Here is a 16,344-nt window from a genome sequence, read left to right as displayed (position 1 = left end):
TTGCAGTACACACCAACTACATGTGCCCAAATGATCATGATATGTGCTATGCTACATAATATGATCCTACGGAAACAACTGCAGCAGGACCAGCATAGGGCTGGGCCAAACATACCCCCACCATTGCCAAGGCCACCACAGGCAGAGGGTGACTCGGAGGAGGAACAACCTGACCTTGCCCCAGTAGGCAGAAGGAGGCGTGCCCAGTATGCCCTGGCCTTGGCAAAGAGGCAACGCATAGCACATACACTGGCTCAGTAGGAACACTGGGACTGATACCCCCTCCGACTCACTCATATAGTAACAGGGACGCCTAACATGACACAACCTGCTTCCAAACATGTACAGGGAGTGTAGTATGTGCATCCGACAGAGGCAGCCCTGCAGCACCACCTGAGGCATGAATGCCATGTGTTAAGTAATGTAACACCATGTACCATATGCACACACCTGAGGACCCTGACTAACATCTACCCTCACCAATCATGAACCACAAAAACACAAACCCACCTTCATAGGTACCACAAGGGATAGGAACCTAGATGTAATGCTACCCAATGCCAGAAGTATAAACAGCAAGATGCGTGCAGTGTAAATGCACACAGTATAGAGAATGTAGATATCAGTGCTGTAATAGAAAACTGGGTCAAAGCCCACATCAGCACCCTAACACTACCAGATCACACCTCATACAGTGATGTACAGCTGCAAAACATGGAACAAGCTACAAAACGAGGGTCACTAGCAATAAATGTCATGGATAACCACACCCCCATGTTGGTACCACAACAAGAAGCAGCATGGATTAGCCATGGTCAAATACCAATGGCTAAAACTGCCTACCACTATATAGCTTGCTGCAGACCACTGTCCTAATAGCAGGAACTGCACCAGGCCTATGTTGGAATACATGAAGATATCAAGCCCCCCAAACCACATTATATTGCTTGACTGAAAATACCTACACATACACCATAGTTTCATAGTTTACTACTAGGCTATCTGCCCTAGTGCATTTATAAGCCTAGCCATAGTGATGTGGCTATTGCCACCCCTTATAGTGGTAATAAGTGTACAGAATAGATTCGAATATTGTGCCTCTGACTTAGTAGTGACACATTATGACCCCTTTACTTAATCGAATTAATTGACTGTGCCTCTGTCTAGTAGTGACACAGGGAGGACCCCTGGGGTAAACCTACGATCTCACATCCACTTGTCCAGATTTCTCTTGAAGAGAGTCAGTGAGGGACTCTGTCTAACATGAACTGGGATTCTGTGCTAGAGTGTGAGAAGCCTCTGAGTTATGAATCTGTCCCTCCAGCATGTCCTATACATGTATGTGCTGAGGTTCAAATCTTTAGCTCTCATGGTTCTGGTGGATTTGGATTGCTTGCAGTGGAGCATGTCCATCAAATCCTGATTGGACATGGTCTTGTATGTTAGGCATATGTCACCTGTAAGTAGGCGGTATGCTACTGAATAGAGCTGGATTTTCTTTAGTCTGGAAGCATATGACATGTGTTGTAGACCCTTGATCCTCTTGGTAAGGTACTTTTGGGGTCTCTCCAGCTGTTGCAAGTGCTGGGTGAGGTACATACCAAATGGGGCTTTGTATTCAATCATGGGCCTGATAAGGGAGAAGTATAGGGGTACAATGACCTCCTTTGATCTGGATGGAAAACCCTTCATGATAAGGTGGGCAAGATAGAAAGTCTTTCTAACCACTTTTGCAACATGGGTGTCAAACGAGAGGTCACTATCTACATGGGTCCCCAGGTGTCTGATTTTTTTTTTCTGTGCTCAGTGGGTTGCTGTCTATGTGTTAATTTGTGGGTACTTTGTTCCTCCCAAAGGAGATGACTACACATCAGTTGCATTCAATTTCAGGCCATGATTCTGGCACCAGCTATCTGTTTTTGTGAGGGCATTCTGTAGGATGTGTGTGCCGGCTGATGTATTCACTATGGTGCCTAGGTTGCAGTCATCTGCAAACTGTGTCAGCCACAACCCTCCTATGTTTGCTTTCACATCTGAAAAGTAAATGCCAAATAAGAGGGGCCCCAGGACAGATCCCTGTGGGACACCACTTGTGACTGGCTTTGAATCTGACAAGGCACCTGCAATGTCGACTTTATGGGTTCTGTTTTTTAGCCATTTTGCAACCTATCCTATGACATATGGATTTATATTTCAGCTGTTGAGCTTGTCTATGATGCCTGAGTGGGGTATTGTGTCAAAGGCCTTAGCCAAGTGCAGGTAGGCTGTGTGGACCGCTTAGCCCTCATCAATGGCCCTACTGACAGTTTCAAAATAGTCAACTAGGTTCAAAAGGCAGGATCTGCCCTTTACAAAGCTGAACTGGGTGGGATCAAGAGTCTGTAGGTCACCAATGTCTCTGTTTAAGAGCTCCATAATGACTCTTTCCATAGCTTTGCAGTCAAGGCTGGTTAAGCTTGTGTGGTGGTAGTTCCCAGGGTCTGTGGAGGCATCTCCTTTGTGGAGTGGGACCACTGTTGCTGTATGCCAGTGTTCAGGTACATATCCTGTAGCAAGGCTAAGGTTAAATAGCATTTTATATACGGATTTAGCTCCTCTTGGAGTTCACGTAGCACGCAACTGGGGATACCATCAGGTCCCATTGATGCTGTGTTTTGTCTTTGCTGAGTGCGGCTCTCACATGGACATCTGAGATGACAGTGAGGTTACATTCAGCTGTGATAACTATCGTCTTTTGGGGGTGAGGGAGGGAGAAAATTGCACTGAACCTGTCTGCCAGAATGTTGCCAATATCTGTCGGGTCACTGAAATTTATGTTGTTGTGTACCAACTCTGAGCATATCTGAGGGTTCCCACCCAGGTTTCTGACATAACTGAAGAAGGCATTGTGGTTATCTTTATTGTCTGTGGTGATTTTTGTCTCAAAGTTGACCTTGGATGTCTTTATGAGAGAATGTAGCTTTTTACTAGTGCTGATCACAGCTGCCTTCCCTTTAGGAGATTTAGCTCTGTTTTGCATTAGTATCCTTCTTTTGTGATACAGTTCGTTTATGGCTGGGGTCCACTAGACAGGCCACTTTCCCTTGGTGGAGAGGGTCTTGGTTTTATTTCTGATTGCATGGTCCATGCTTTCTTGGAGATGTCCATAGAAAGCGTTTGTGAAGGAGTCACCATTGTGTGTAGTGGTTTCCACTGGCCCAGTGGGCTTAAAGGATACCATCTCAGTCTGAAGAAGTGTGAAGTCAGCTTTTGAGAAGTTTGTCACTATACTCTTTGTATTATACTAGCACCGACACATTTATAGAAAATTTCCCAGAAGCCATCAAACAAAATGGACATGCAAAATGTAACACTTTCACAAGAGGGGTAAGCATACTGGATGTGATAATCAGAAATATGAGTACTGGATGTCAAGATGAGAAGTATATCCCTTACTGGTAAGACCAGACCATAGAGTAATCACACTGTAGTTACACATCCCGACCCCAGTCCCTGGCCAGAATACCACAGTGAAACACATGTATAAAGCATAGCTTGCACCCCTACAAACCAATGTGGAATCCATGAAAGGCCCTATGCAAGTCCAGAATATGGGACACACTGCAGAACATGTTATATAGGCATTCCATGAACACAGCCAAGAGTGCTTGGAGTCTGCAATCACAAATAACAACAAGACACAATGCCATACACCCAGGCATCTGGCATGCTGGACTCCAGCAATTACTAAACCATTGAAGAGAATGAGGAAGCTACCACATGATAGATCAAACATAAAAAGTGAAGTAATCAGTGATCACTAGTATGGCAATAAAATGTGTCCACATATACAATCCACTGCACACAACAACAACTCACCCCAATAAATACAAATATATGTGATAGACGCAACCAGGTAGCCAAACCGGAGCCTGAGCACCCCCAAATCGGTACTGTCAAAAGTAGTCAGGAGGACAAGGTAACCACATACACCACAAACCCAGTCCCACATAGACCTACAACGACTGTAAACCAAACACATAAACACAAAAACATTCCCAGAGGCCCTAATTACAAACACACAACACCAACACAAGCCTCCAAAGCAGACACCCAATAAAACAACCTCCAGACATAGCACATGCAACACATAGTACACAAAGCTGGTGTGCCAAACAGTCACAGGACAGAAGGAGAAACAACATGCCTGATACAGTTGTAATAGGTGACTCCATAGTGAGACATGCTGCTGTTCCAGGGATGGCTTGCACCTGTTACCCATGGGCGTCTGGATATTGCCTAAGGCTTTTGCAACCTACAGAGATCCTTTTGTAGGCAAGGCCGAAAAGACTAACCCACCACCATAGAAAACAAAACTGGAAAGAAACAGAAGGGTAATGCTGATCAATGCCAGACGTGTAAACCTCAATATGCATGCTCCTGAGGCCCTCCCCAGTATGGTGAACATCGATGTCTGTCCACTGATGGAAAACTGCTGCAAGCCTCATGACAGCACACCAGCACTACCAGGTAATACCACATATCATGCGTTATGGCCACAAAACATGGAACAAATCATAAAAGGAGGGTGAGTATCCATATTCAGCACAGACACCTATACGTCCAGTGAACTGACAATGCTTACGTCATTGCAGTCCACCCATGTGCAACTAACCGTAAGCAAGACTGCTGTACAGTCTGTAGCATGCTACAGACCACACTCTCACACACAGGAACCCCACCCTGCTGTCCTGAAGACAGTGGACAGTATGAATGTACCACCAAATACAAAACAAGGTACACACAAATTACCACATAGGTGGTAAACCATTATGTATGGAAGGAGTAATCAGGGACCTAGTGACACAAGTGGACAGTAACCTGTTATGTGACAGTCACATTGCCAATTTGGCTAGGAAGACTGTCTATATTGGACACTGTATCATGAAAGGATTCACATCTACGTCAACAAAGGTCATTGTGCCCCTATACTGTTCCCCTTATCAGACCATAATGTAGTACAATGCCTCATTTGGGATGTACATTACCTGGCACCTGCAGCAGTTAGAAAGATCTCAAAGGTACCTCACCAAGAGTTAGAAAGGGTCTCAAATATATGTCATATGTTGCCTGGCTGTAGACACCACAGCTGAATGCAGTCACATACTGCCTACACAGAGGCATTGTATGTCTGTTGTACAAGTCCATGTCCAACACAGAAGTAATGGACATGCTCCACCCCAAAAAACTCAAAGCCATCGGAGCTGTGTGAGTCAGAGATGTCAACCTCAACACATAATCAAATAGGATGTGCTGGAGGGACAGATACCTAACCCTGAGGCTCTCCACACCCTGGAACAGAATACCACTACATGTTAGGCAGAGCCCTCACTGACACTCTTCAACAGGAAGTTTGCAAAATGGATGGATAATTGTAGATGTACACTGGGGGGTCTTTACTGTGTCATGTCCAGACAGAGGCACAGCTAAGTAAATCATAAATGGCCATAATATTCACATAGCAAGTGGCAAAAGCCACACACACTGTGGCTAGGCTTACAAATGCCCTAGGGTGGATAGCCTAGTATGAACCTATGAACCTATTATGATACAAATTGTACAGGATACTAAGGATAATCCCAAGGCTGCTGCAACTGATGGTAGGAAGCGTGTTGTGAATTCCCAGATATGCTCTGGATCACACAAATATTACAAACAACATACCAAACACACACACGTATTGCCAACATACATCCTGACAGGTGCAGTGCAACCCCCCCCCCCCCATAATGCAAAATATCTTTCCCAGCAGACTGCTGCCTCCCTGACATTATGTCAGCCTTACCACAGGATATGTACCCAAAGAGCAGTGTACAACAAAAGTGGTCGTCCTCAAGAAAGGTGTCGCCTGAATGGATACTAAAAACAACCACCACAGAATCCTGAGAAGCTTGGTCTGCACAGCTATGGAAAGGATCCGCATGTACTGCAGACATAAAGATATTGGGGATCTATTGACACCTGACCCTACCCAGTGTGGGTTTATTAAGTGCAGACCCTACCCCTAAACATGTGTGACTCAGTTGAAACAGTAATTGAGGTCACTGATGAGGGCAATGTGGTCCACACAGCGTAGCTGGACCTTGCAAAGCCTTCCATACAATACCCTACGTGTTCAATATAGATATGCTCACCAGCTTATATATACACCCCTATGTCACTAGAGGGGTTGCAAACCAGACCAATGACAGAACTGACATGGTCAGACATGCTGCAACCATGTCAGACTACAAACCACATATAACAGATATCCCACAAAGCTTGGTCCTGGGACCTTCCCCATCTGGTATATATGCCCCATAGGTACAGGCCAACATGTAAGGACTGTGCCTGAACATGTTTGCAGAGGACTACAGACCGCCCAACATATCTGACACTCCAGCTGACACAAGCATCCCACAAAAGTGCCAGATAGAAACAGACAACTGGTGCCATAGCCATGTCAGCAAGTTAAATGGAGAAAACTGTATAGTCAACCTCTGTGGATATACAGTAAGTGACCACCAATTACCACATAGGTGTTAACCCATTACATACTTAACATGTAATGACAGGCCTGGGTACACAAGGTGATAGATATCCTACATTGGACAAACATGTGGCTGTAGTGTTAACAGAAACAATCCATTTACCAACCTAATCATGAAGGTTATGACATCTAGATAAGGGGAGGTCATTGTGGTTCTGCAGTTATCCTTCATCAGCGTTACAATTGACTACAACAGACACCTCCATCAACTGTAAAGTCCACAACAGTACCTCACCAGGAGTATCAAAGAGCTTGAACAGATGTAATGTGTTGCCTGATTAAACAGAGTGCAACTCTACACACTGCCATGCTGGCCACCCAGATGCAAGCTGTGCCTGATGTAGAAAGCCATGTCCAAGCTGGAATCAATGAACATGCTGCACCTTGTACAATCTGAATGGCAGTGAGCTATGCACAAGAGGGACCTGAACCCCAGCACTGACATACATAGGACAAGCTGTACTGCATTATCCATAATACAGAAGCCACCCCCACGCATGAGTAAACTACCAGTACAGGTTATCCATAGAGTCACTCATTGATTCTCCTCAACAGGAATCTTAATGAGTGGATGGGAGATGGTAGGTTTACCCTGGGTATCACTGTTATGTCATGGGTAGACAGAGGCACAGTATACTAAACATGACATATGTCATGGCAAACTACACTTACAATGTGTTGAAGGACAAACACACTCTCTGACTAGCATTAGAAATGGCCTAGGGCACATCGGTAGTGTTTGCCAATGTACACCTATGTTGTGGAATACACTACTGATGTTGGACGAGGCTGTTGTAAGTAGTTAATATCTGAACATAATGCAACATGGTCAGATAGGTTCATAGGTTTATACTAGGCTATCTGCCCTAAGGCATCTATAAGCCTAGCCCAGAGTTTTGTGGCTTACGCCACCCCTTATATGAAAAAATACTGTGCCCATTAGTTTGTTGTGCCTCTGTCCAGCAGTGACACAGAGACGATTCCCGGGGTAAACCTACGATCTCCCATCCACAGGTCAAGATTCCTCTTGAACAGAGCCAGCGAGGTGCTCTGCCTCACATGGACCGGGATTCTATTCCACAGCATAGGGAGTCTCTGAGTGATAAATCTATCCCTCCAGCACGTTCTATTTATATCCGTGCTAAGGTTTAAGTCACTTGCTCTAGTGGTTCTGGTGGATTTGGATTTTTTGAGGTGGAGCATGTCCATTAATTCCTGGTTGGACATGGCCTTGTATGTCAGGCACATGTCACCTCTGAGCAGACGGTATGCGACTGAATAGAGCTGGAGTTTCTTCAATCTGGCAGCATATGACAGATGTTGGAGTCCCTTTATCCTTTTGGTGAGGGACTTTTGGGGTCTCTCCAATTGCTGCAGATGTCGGGTGAGATACATCCCGAATGGGGCATTGTACTCGATCATTGGTCTGATAAGTGAAGAGTACAGGGGAACAATGACCTCACTAGATCTGGATGTGAATCCCTTCATGATCAGGTGGGCAATGTAGAAGGTCTTTCTAACCACTTTAGCAACGTGAGTGTCAAAAGAAAGGCCACTGTCAACCTGGGTCCCCAGGTCCCTGATAACCTCTTCTGTGCTTAGAGGATTGCCACCTATATGGTAGCTTGGGGTTACCTTGCTTTTCCTGAAGGGTATGACTATACATTTTTTGGCATTTAACTTCAGGCCATGGCTCTGGCACCAGCTATCGGTTTCCGTGAGTCCCCTCTGAAGGATATCCGTGTCTGATGCACTTTTCACTATGGCGCTCAGTTTGCAGTCATCTGCAAACTTTGTCAGCCAAAGTCCTCCCATGTTGGCCTGTACTTCTGAGAAGTAGATGCCGAACAATAGGGGGCCAAGGACCGAGCCCTGTGGGACACCACTTGTGACCGGCTTGGAGTCTGACATAGCGCCAGCAACTCTAACCCTGTGGGTTCTGTCCTTAAGCCAGTTTGCAACCCATCTTGTGACATATGGGTTTACATTTAAGTTGGTAAGTTTTTCTACAATACCTGAGTGGAGTATTGTGTCGAAAGCCTTTGCAAGGTCAAGGTAGGCTGTATGGACTGCCTTTCCCTCATCAATGGCCTTGGTGACTGTTTCGAAGAAGTCGACCAAGTTCAAAAGGCATGATCTGCCCTTGACAAAGCCAAACTGAGACGGGTCCAATGTCTGCATGTCCCCTATATCTTTGTTTATGAGCTCCATTATGATCCTCTCCATAGCTTTGCAGACTAGACTTGTTAAGCTTATGGGGCGGTAATTACCAGGGTCCGTAGAGGCACCGCCTTTGTGCAGATGTGCACAATTGGACCCTAACCAAGCTGTTGTGCTCACTATGGAAATGTAAACCAGTGATAGGACTAAAGCCCAGGATACTGTCCACCACAGTGAAAGTACTGAACCACTACACTATACAGTACTAAAGTGTTAGGTCAGTACGAACAGATGTTGACAATTGTATGCAATGTATCCCATGCAAAGCCTGCAGGCACAGTATAATCCCTGTTGTGTTCACACAAAAAGCATTTGGACAGTAACTACACAACATGACACAGAACACACACCCATAAACAGGAGATATTTGTTGAAGTTCACACTCATCCACAAATGTGATGGGCTGCAGAGTTCAACATATGGAAAGCTCACACTGGGCATGCTCACACACTTTGATAAATGAGACATCTTTCACACAACATGCCATGGGAAGGCTGAACTGGGCATGCTCACACACACAGTCCAAATATCAGTTTAGCATTTTGCCACATATATCTGGTATATGTACGTGTTATTCCAGTAACCAACAACATTATAGCAATCTGACCAGTGCTCACACTTAAATGACTACAGAGACATACATGATATAGTGGATTTCCCCCATATGCAAACATCTTCCACAGATACATAAGTTGTTCATACAAACAGGAAATGTTATGGCAATAAAGACCTGCAAACACTGCTATCAGCACCAAATAATGTGCATCTGACAGTTAAACATATGGGTGTAGAGGTCAACACTAGGCTGTTTGCCCTAGGGAATGACAGCTTATCCAGAGTGTGTGTGTGTGGGTGATTGTGGTTGGTCTGTGTGCAAGTCTGTGTGAGGGAAATGTTCCTTTTAGCAACTGGGAAAACACACCACAGGATGCTCATTCACCTTTCTAAACACTGATGATGTCAGCACCCTATAAGTATATCAGGAGAAAGAAAATCTCCCAGTAATCCGAATAGCGTGCTCTGCTAATGCGTCCATCTCTAGTGTCATAACATAGTTAGGTAGGGGTTTGAATGTGGCAAGTGTGTGTGAAGGGGGGTTAGTGTGTGTGTAAGTGTGTATGAAAAGAACATCCCTTTTGGCAACTCTGAAAACACACCACAGGATGCCCATTCCCCTTTCTAAACACTGATGATGTCAGCACCCTATAAGTATATCAGGAGAAAAGAAATCTCCCAGTAATGCGAATAGCGTGCTCCGCTAATGCGTCCGTCTCTAGTGTCATAACATAGTTAGGTAGGGGTTTGAATGTGGCAAGTGTATGAAGGGGGGTTAGTGTGTGTGTAAGTGTGTATGAAAGGAACATCCCTTTTGGCAACTGTGAAAACACACCACAGGATGCACATTCCCCTTTCTAAACACCGATGATGTCAGCACCCTATAAGTATATCAGGAGAAAAGAAATCTCCCAGTAATGCGAATAGCGCGCTCTGCTAATGCGTCCGTCTCTAGTGTCATAACATAGTTAGGTAGGGGTTTGAATCCAGCAAGTGTGTGTGAAGGGGGGTTAGTGTGTGTGTATGAAAGAAACATCCCTTTTGGCAACTGGGAAAACACACTACAGGATGCACATACCCCTTTCTAAACAATATCACAATTATTTATGGCTTTTGATTCCAGACATGTCACGTGTGGTTTGCTCACACAGAATGCCCATGTGTGCGGGTTGTTTCTCACAATAATGCATGACATCGATTAAACCAGTTATGGCAATGCACACATGATGTATGTGTGTGCCAAATACACATATGTACCTGTGACCTTCAATAGTTACCATGTGTGATGCCTGCAACATGTGAATACATGGTATTTGCACTGGGTAACATTATGACTGTGGTCTTCTGTGCAGGTGCTGCATGTGGGATGTGTATATACAGTGTGAGATGTAGATGCTATCAACCTAGTAGTGAGGGATACACACCTGGTCTGGGGCATATAGTCTACATGTTGTTGATGAAGAGGTGCTGCATGTTTTCACCTGTTGTGGGAGTTGTAAGAAATTGTTCCATAGCAATGCAGTGACTGCATGCTAAGAACCTTTCAGCTAGGGTGTTGTAGCTACAGTAATTCATTAGCATTCAGTAATATGTCAGCATTCCTGGTGAGGGTATGATGCCATCCACGAATGGCCCGGTGTGTTCCCGTGCTTGTATTGCTGTCAGTGTAGGTCTACATCAGACTGGTATTGCAGTCACTGTAGTATTTCATGCCACCTGACAGGTTATGCCAGTACTGGGTTCAGAGTGCTTAGTCCACAGTTTGGCTATGTGTTTCCATCTCATACATGTGTTGTACATCCATGGGTAGGGGATAGGGATGACTGTGTACATGTGGCAGCTGTGACATTACTACATGACTCACATATTCCACAACTGTACCATAGAGGTGACTGACAACTGACCTTTGCACATGCTACCATAGTATTGAGATTGCATTGGTGATTAACAACACATAGGGCCAATGGTGAACAAGATACATAGGTTCATAGGTTCATACTAGGCTATCTGCCCTAGAGCATTTATAAACCTAGCCAGAATGTGTGTGGCTTTCACCATGCATTGTAAATCTATCTTGCTATGCCCTTTTCCAAGGTTAGTATACTGTGCCTCTGTCTAACAGTGACACATAAGTGATACCCAGGGTAAACCTACAATGTCCCATCCAGTCATTAATATTCCTCTTGAAGACATTCCTGAGTGACTCTGCCTAACCTGTATTGGGATAATATTCCAGAGTGAAGGGAGCCTCTGAGTTATGAATGTGTCCCTCCAGCATGTCCTATGTATATCACTCCTGAGGTTCACGTCTTTCCAGCATGTAGCTTGATGGGATTTGGATATTCTGAGGTGCAGCATGACCATTAAGTCCATGTTTGACATGGCTTTATATGTCAGGCACAGATTGCCTATGAAGAGGCAGTATGCCACTGAGTAGAGCTGCTGTTTCTTTAACCAGTCAGTATGTGGCATCTGTTTGAGCCCTTTGATCCTCTTGTTGAGGTACTTTTGTGGTCTTTCCAGTTGCTGCAGGTGTCTGGTAAGGTGCATGCCAACAGGGGCATTGTAGTCAATTATGGGCATGATGAGGGATGAGTAAAGAGGCACAATGTCCTCCCCTGATCTACATGTGAATCCCTTCATGATGAGGTGGCCTATATAAAATGTTTTTCTAACCACTTTGGCCATGTGGTTGTCAAATGAGAGAATGCTATCAACTTGTGTACCCCAAGGTCCATAATTCCTTCGTCTGTACTTAATGGATTAACACATATGTGGTACTTTGTGGTCACTTTGTTTTTGCCAAAGGGGATGACTATACACTTTTTGGCATTCAGCTTGAGGCCATGGCTGTGGCACAAGTCGTCTGTTTCTAAGAGGCCCTTTTGGAGGATGCGTGTGTTGGCTGGAGAGTTGATTATGGCATCCAGTTTGCAGTCATCTGCGACTTGCTCAGCCACAGTCCTTCCATGTTGGCCTGTACCTCTGATAAATATATACTGAACAAGACAGATCCCAGGGCTGAGCCTTGTGGGACACCACTTGTAACTGGTTTTGAGGCTGACATGGCTCCAGCAATTCTAACCATGTGTGTTCTGCCCTTGAGCCACTGTGCAATATCTGTAGTGACATAGGGGTTAATATGTACACTGGTGAGCTTCCCTAGAATGCACAAGTGGGGTATTGTATCAAAGGCTTATGCAAGGTCCAGTCAGGCTGTGTAGACCACCTTCCCCTTGACAGTGGCCTTGGTGACTGTTTCAAAGAAATCAAACAGGTTTGAGAGGCAGGATCTGCCATTAACAAAGCCAAACTGTGTATGATGCAGTGTCTGTAGGTCCCCAATATCTATATTTATGAGGTTCATGATGATCCTTGCCATAGCTTTGCAGACCAAGCTATTCAGACTTATGGGGCGATAGTGTCCAGGATCCGTTAAGGCACCACCTAAATGTAGAGGGACCATTGTTGCTGTACGCCACTCTTTGGCCACATATCGTGTAGTAAGGCTGGGACTGAACAGTAGTGTTATGTCTGGGTGTAGCTCTTCTTGGAGTTCATGTAGGACACAGCCTGAGACACTGTCTGTTCCCATTGATGCAGTGTTTATTGCTTTGGAGAGGGCAGCTCTTACCTGAGCATCTGAGATGTCAGGGGGGCAGCACTCTGCTGGGAGAAATATTTGCCCTTTTGGTGTGGAGGGGGGGAGAAGGTAGCAGTGAACCTGTCCACTAGGATGCTGGCAATGTCTGTGTGTTTGGTATTTCTTTTGACATCTTGGACTACCTCTGAGCATATCTGGGAATTACCACCCAGGTTCCTAACATAACTACAGAAAGCCTGGTGATTATCCTCAGTGTCTTGTGGAATCTTCTCTCAAAGATGGCCTTAGACAATCTTATGAGTGCCTGTAGTTTTCTTCTAATACTCATCAGTGATGCCTTCACATTTTGGGAGTTTTTTGTATCATTTAGTAGCTTCATCCTTCTATTGTATAGTTTGTTTATGGCTGGTGTCCACCACACAGGACGTCTGCCTTTGGAGGATTGGGTCTTGCTTTTATTTGGGATTGCATGATCCATGCATTCCTGAAGGTGTCCATAGAATACCTTTATACAGGTATCTGCAGTCTGGTCCATATTTTCAACAGGCCTGGGGGCTTTGAAGGTTTCCACATCATTTATGAGGAGTGTGAACATGCTTTACATGAGTTGTTGACTGTATTCTTCTGTGCAGGGGGTGGCCTTGGGATGTGAATATCCAGTGAGATTAGTTTATGGTCTGATCTTACCAGTAAGGGATACACTTCTGGTCTGGAGCATAGAGTCCCCATATTGGTGATGATCAGGTTCAGTATGTTTTCCCCTCTTGTGTGAGTGGTAACAAGTTGTTCCATAGCATTTTGGTATATAAATTCTAGTAATCTGTGGGCTAGGGTGTTGGAGCTACAGTCATGCTCCCAGTCTATGTTTGGGTAGTTTAACCCACCCAATATAATGGTGTATGGACAGACCTACATACTTCCAACTGTTTTCTGGAAGGCCAAGTGCGGTTCTTGTGTTTGTGAAGGTGGTCTGTAGCAGGCTATAACCTGGAAGGCAGTTTTACCCATTGTTACTTGCATATGGATAGTCTCTGATGTTTGGTGCTTTGCCACCAACCTGGAGGTGTGGGTATCTTGGATGAATATCAATACACCCCCTCCTTTTGTGGTTTTGTGCAAGTTTTGGGCCTGAAAAGCATGGTATGAGGTATAACTTGGTAGTGCTGGGGTGCTGTTGGTAGCCCTGAATCCGGTATCTGTTACTACACAGATAGCGATGTTCTCCATGCTGAGGAATGTTTCGAGTGTGTGCATCATCAGGTTTAGAGTCCTGCAGTGGCATATATGACTGCTCACGTGGACAGATGCCAGGTAAGTCATATGCAAAGTGTCACAGGCAACATACATGTGCACAGGAGAAACAGTGACATTCTGTCAAGTGAGACATGAACATACATATAGTAAGCTATGCAGATGTCACTAGGAGTCCACAGAAGCTGTGTAACTCTGCATGGCAGGTCGGATCAGTATTCCAGGGTAACTGCAAGGAAACATGCATGCAAACATAGCTACTGTAAGCAGGGCTGCATGTAGTCCATTGTACAACAAACAAGCTGTACCACTTTCAGTAGGTAACACTGCAAATGCTCACCAGCTGACATATGAATACCTATGTCACCAAAGGTGATACTTACCAGACCAAGGACAGAAATGACATGGCCAGACACGCTGCATCCCACATGAACACATATCTCAAGCAACACAGACCTCACAAAGTCAGTGTTCTTAACAGGCACAGCCCATAAGGCCAAACACAATGTGTGACACACCTATAATAGGTGATGCCATAGTCAGACACACTGACGTCCCCCTCTCCAGACTGAGCAAGGTGAGGGTCACATTTAGCTACCTGTCGGGTGATAGAATGTGCCACATAACATAAGCACTCAGGTCACTCCACAGCAAGTACAAGTATGAGGCAGTCATTGTCCATGCTGGTGTGAACAACCTGAGACATACCTCCCTGGACCACATGTAAACAGACACAGAGGAGCTCTTACATCACCCTCTCAAACTCAGGAATCCCACACAACCTTCATGACGACACAGGAGAGTATAGATTTCTCTGCAAACACCATCATACTGGGTGACTTCAACTACCCAAACATAGACTGTGAACATTACTCAAGCCACAATACCCAAGCTCTAGGGTTCCCATAGTTCAGAAACTCTTTTGCTATGGAACAAGTAGTCAACATTCCCACAAGAGGGGAAAATATACTAGACCTGTTCATCACAAACATGAGTACAAAATGCTCACCACTTGAAGTATATCCCTCATTGTTACAATCGAACCATATACTAATCACACTGGAGTACTGGATCCCCCACATATGCAAACCTCAAACACATCTATGTGTGTGTGGGAAATGCCCCTATTAGCAACTGTGACAGTACACTACAGGATGCAGATTCCCCTTTTGAAACACTGATGATGTCAGCACTCTATAACTATATTACCTGAATTAAAGCTCCCCAGTAATTCGTATAGAGCGCTCTGCTAATGTGTCTGTCTCTCGTGTCATAACATAGTTAAGTAGGGGTTTGAATCCTGCAAAGGGAAATTATGTGAGTTAGTGTGAGTGGGGTTTGTGTGTGTGTATAATGCTGTGAGGGAAAAGTGCCTTTTGCCAACTGGGAGAACACACTACAGGGTGCACATCCCTCTTCCTAAACACAGATGATGTCAGCACCCTCTAAGTACAGCATTAGAAAGGATTTCTCCCACTAATGCAAATAGCGCACTCTGCTAATGTGTCTGTCTCTAGTGTCATAACACAGTTAGGTAGGGGTTTGAATCTTGCAAATGGAAAGTATGTGTTTTAGTGTGTGTGCACAATGCTGGGGGTGGGATGTGGCTTTTGCCAAATGGGGCTACGCACTGCAGGGTGCACATTTCCCTTAACAAACAGTGATGTTGACAGCACCCTATACAAACAACATGACAACAGACAACTGCCAGTACTCAGTATAGTGCTACATGCTACTGTAGCACACACATGTACCAGAACATACCTAGATAGTGTTTTGAAACCTGAATGTGGCAAGTGTGTGGATGTGGGATGTTTCTGTGTGTGCATTTCCGTATGGAAAACGTTGGATGTGGCAATCAGGGAACCACAGTACCTGATGCACATTACACTTTTAAACTAATGAGGTTGCCTGCACCCTGTGAGTACAGGTAGAGTGGAGGAAATCGGTAGTAATCCAAATAGTGCACTTTTCAAATGTGTACCTGTCATGTGTCGACAGCTACTCATGTAGGGTAATAAATAATGGAAATGGCAGGTGAGCGTGTGCATATGCGGGGGTACCAGGATGTGTGTAAATGCATGTGTGACAGAACAGATACATACAGCTGAATCTACAATACAGCACATGATGCACATTCCCATAG

The sequence above is a fragment of the Protopterus annectens genome, chromosome 4.part1 (genome assembly GCF_019279795.1).
Source record: "Protopterus annectens isolate FY-2018-M chromosome 4.part1, PAN1.0, whole genome shotgun sequence".
Classification (NCBI taxonomy): Eukaryota; Metazoa; Chordata; order Ceratodontiformes; family Protopteridae; genus Protopterus; species Protopterus annectens.
Note: the sequence above shows the minus strand (reverse complement) of the source record.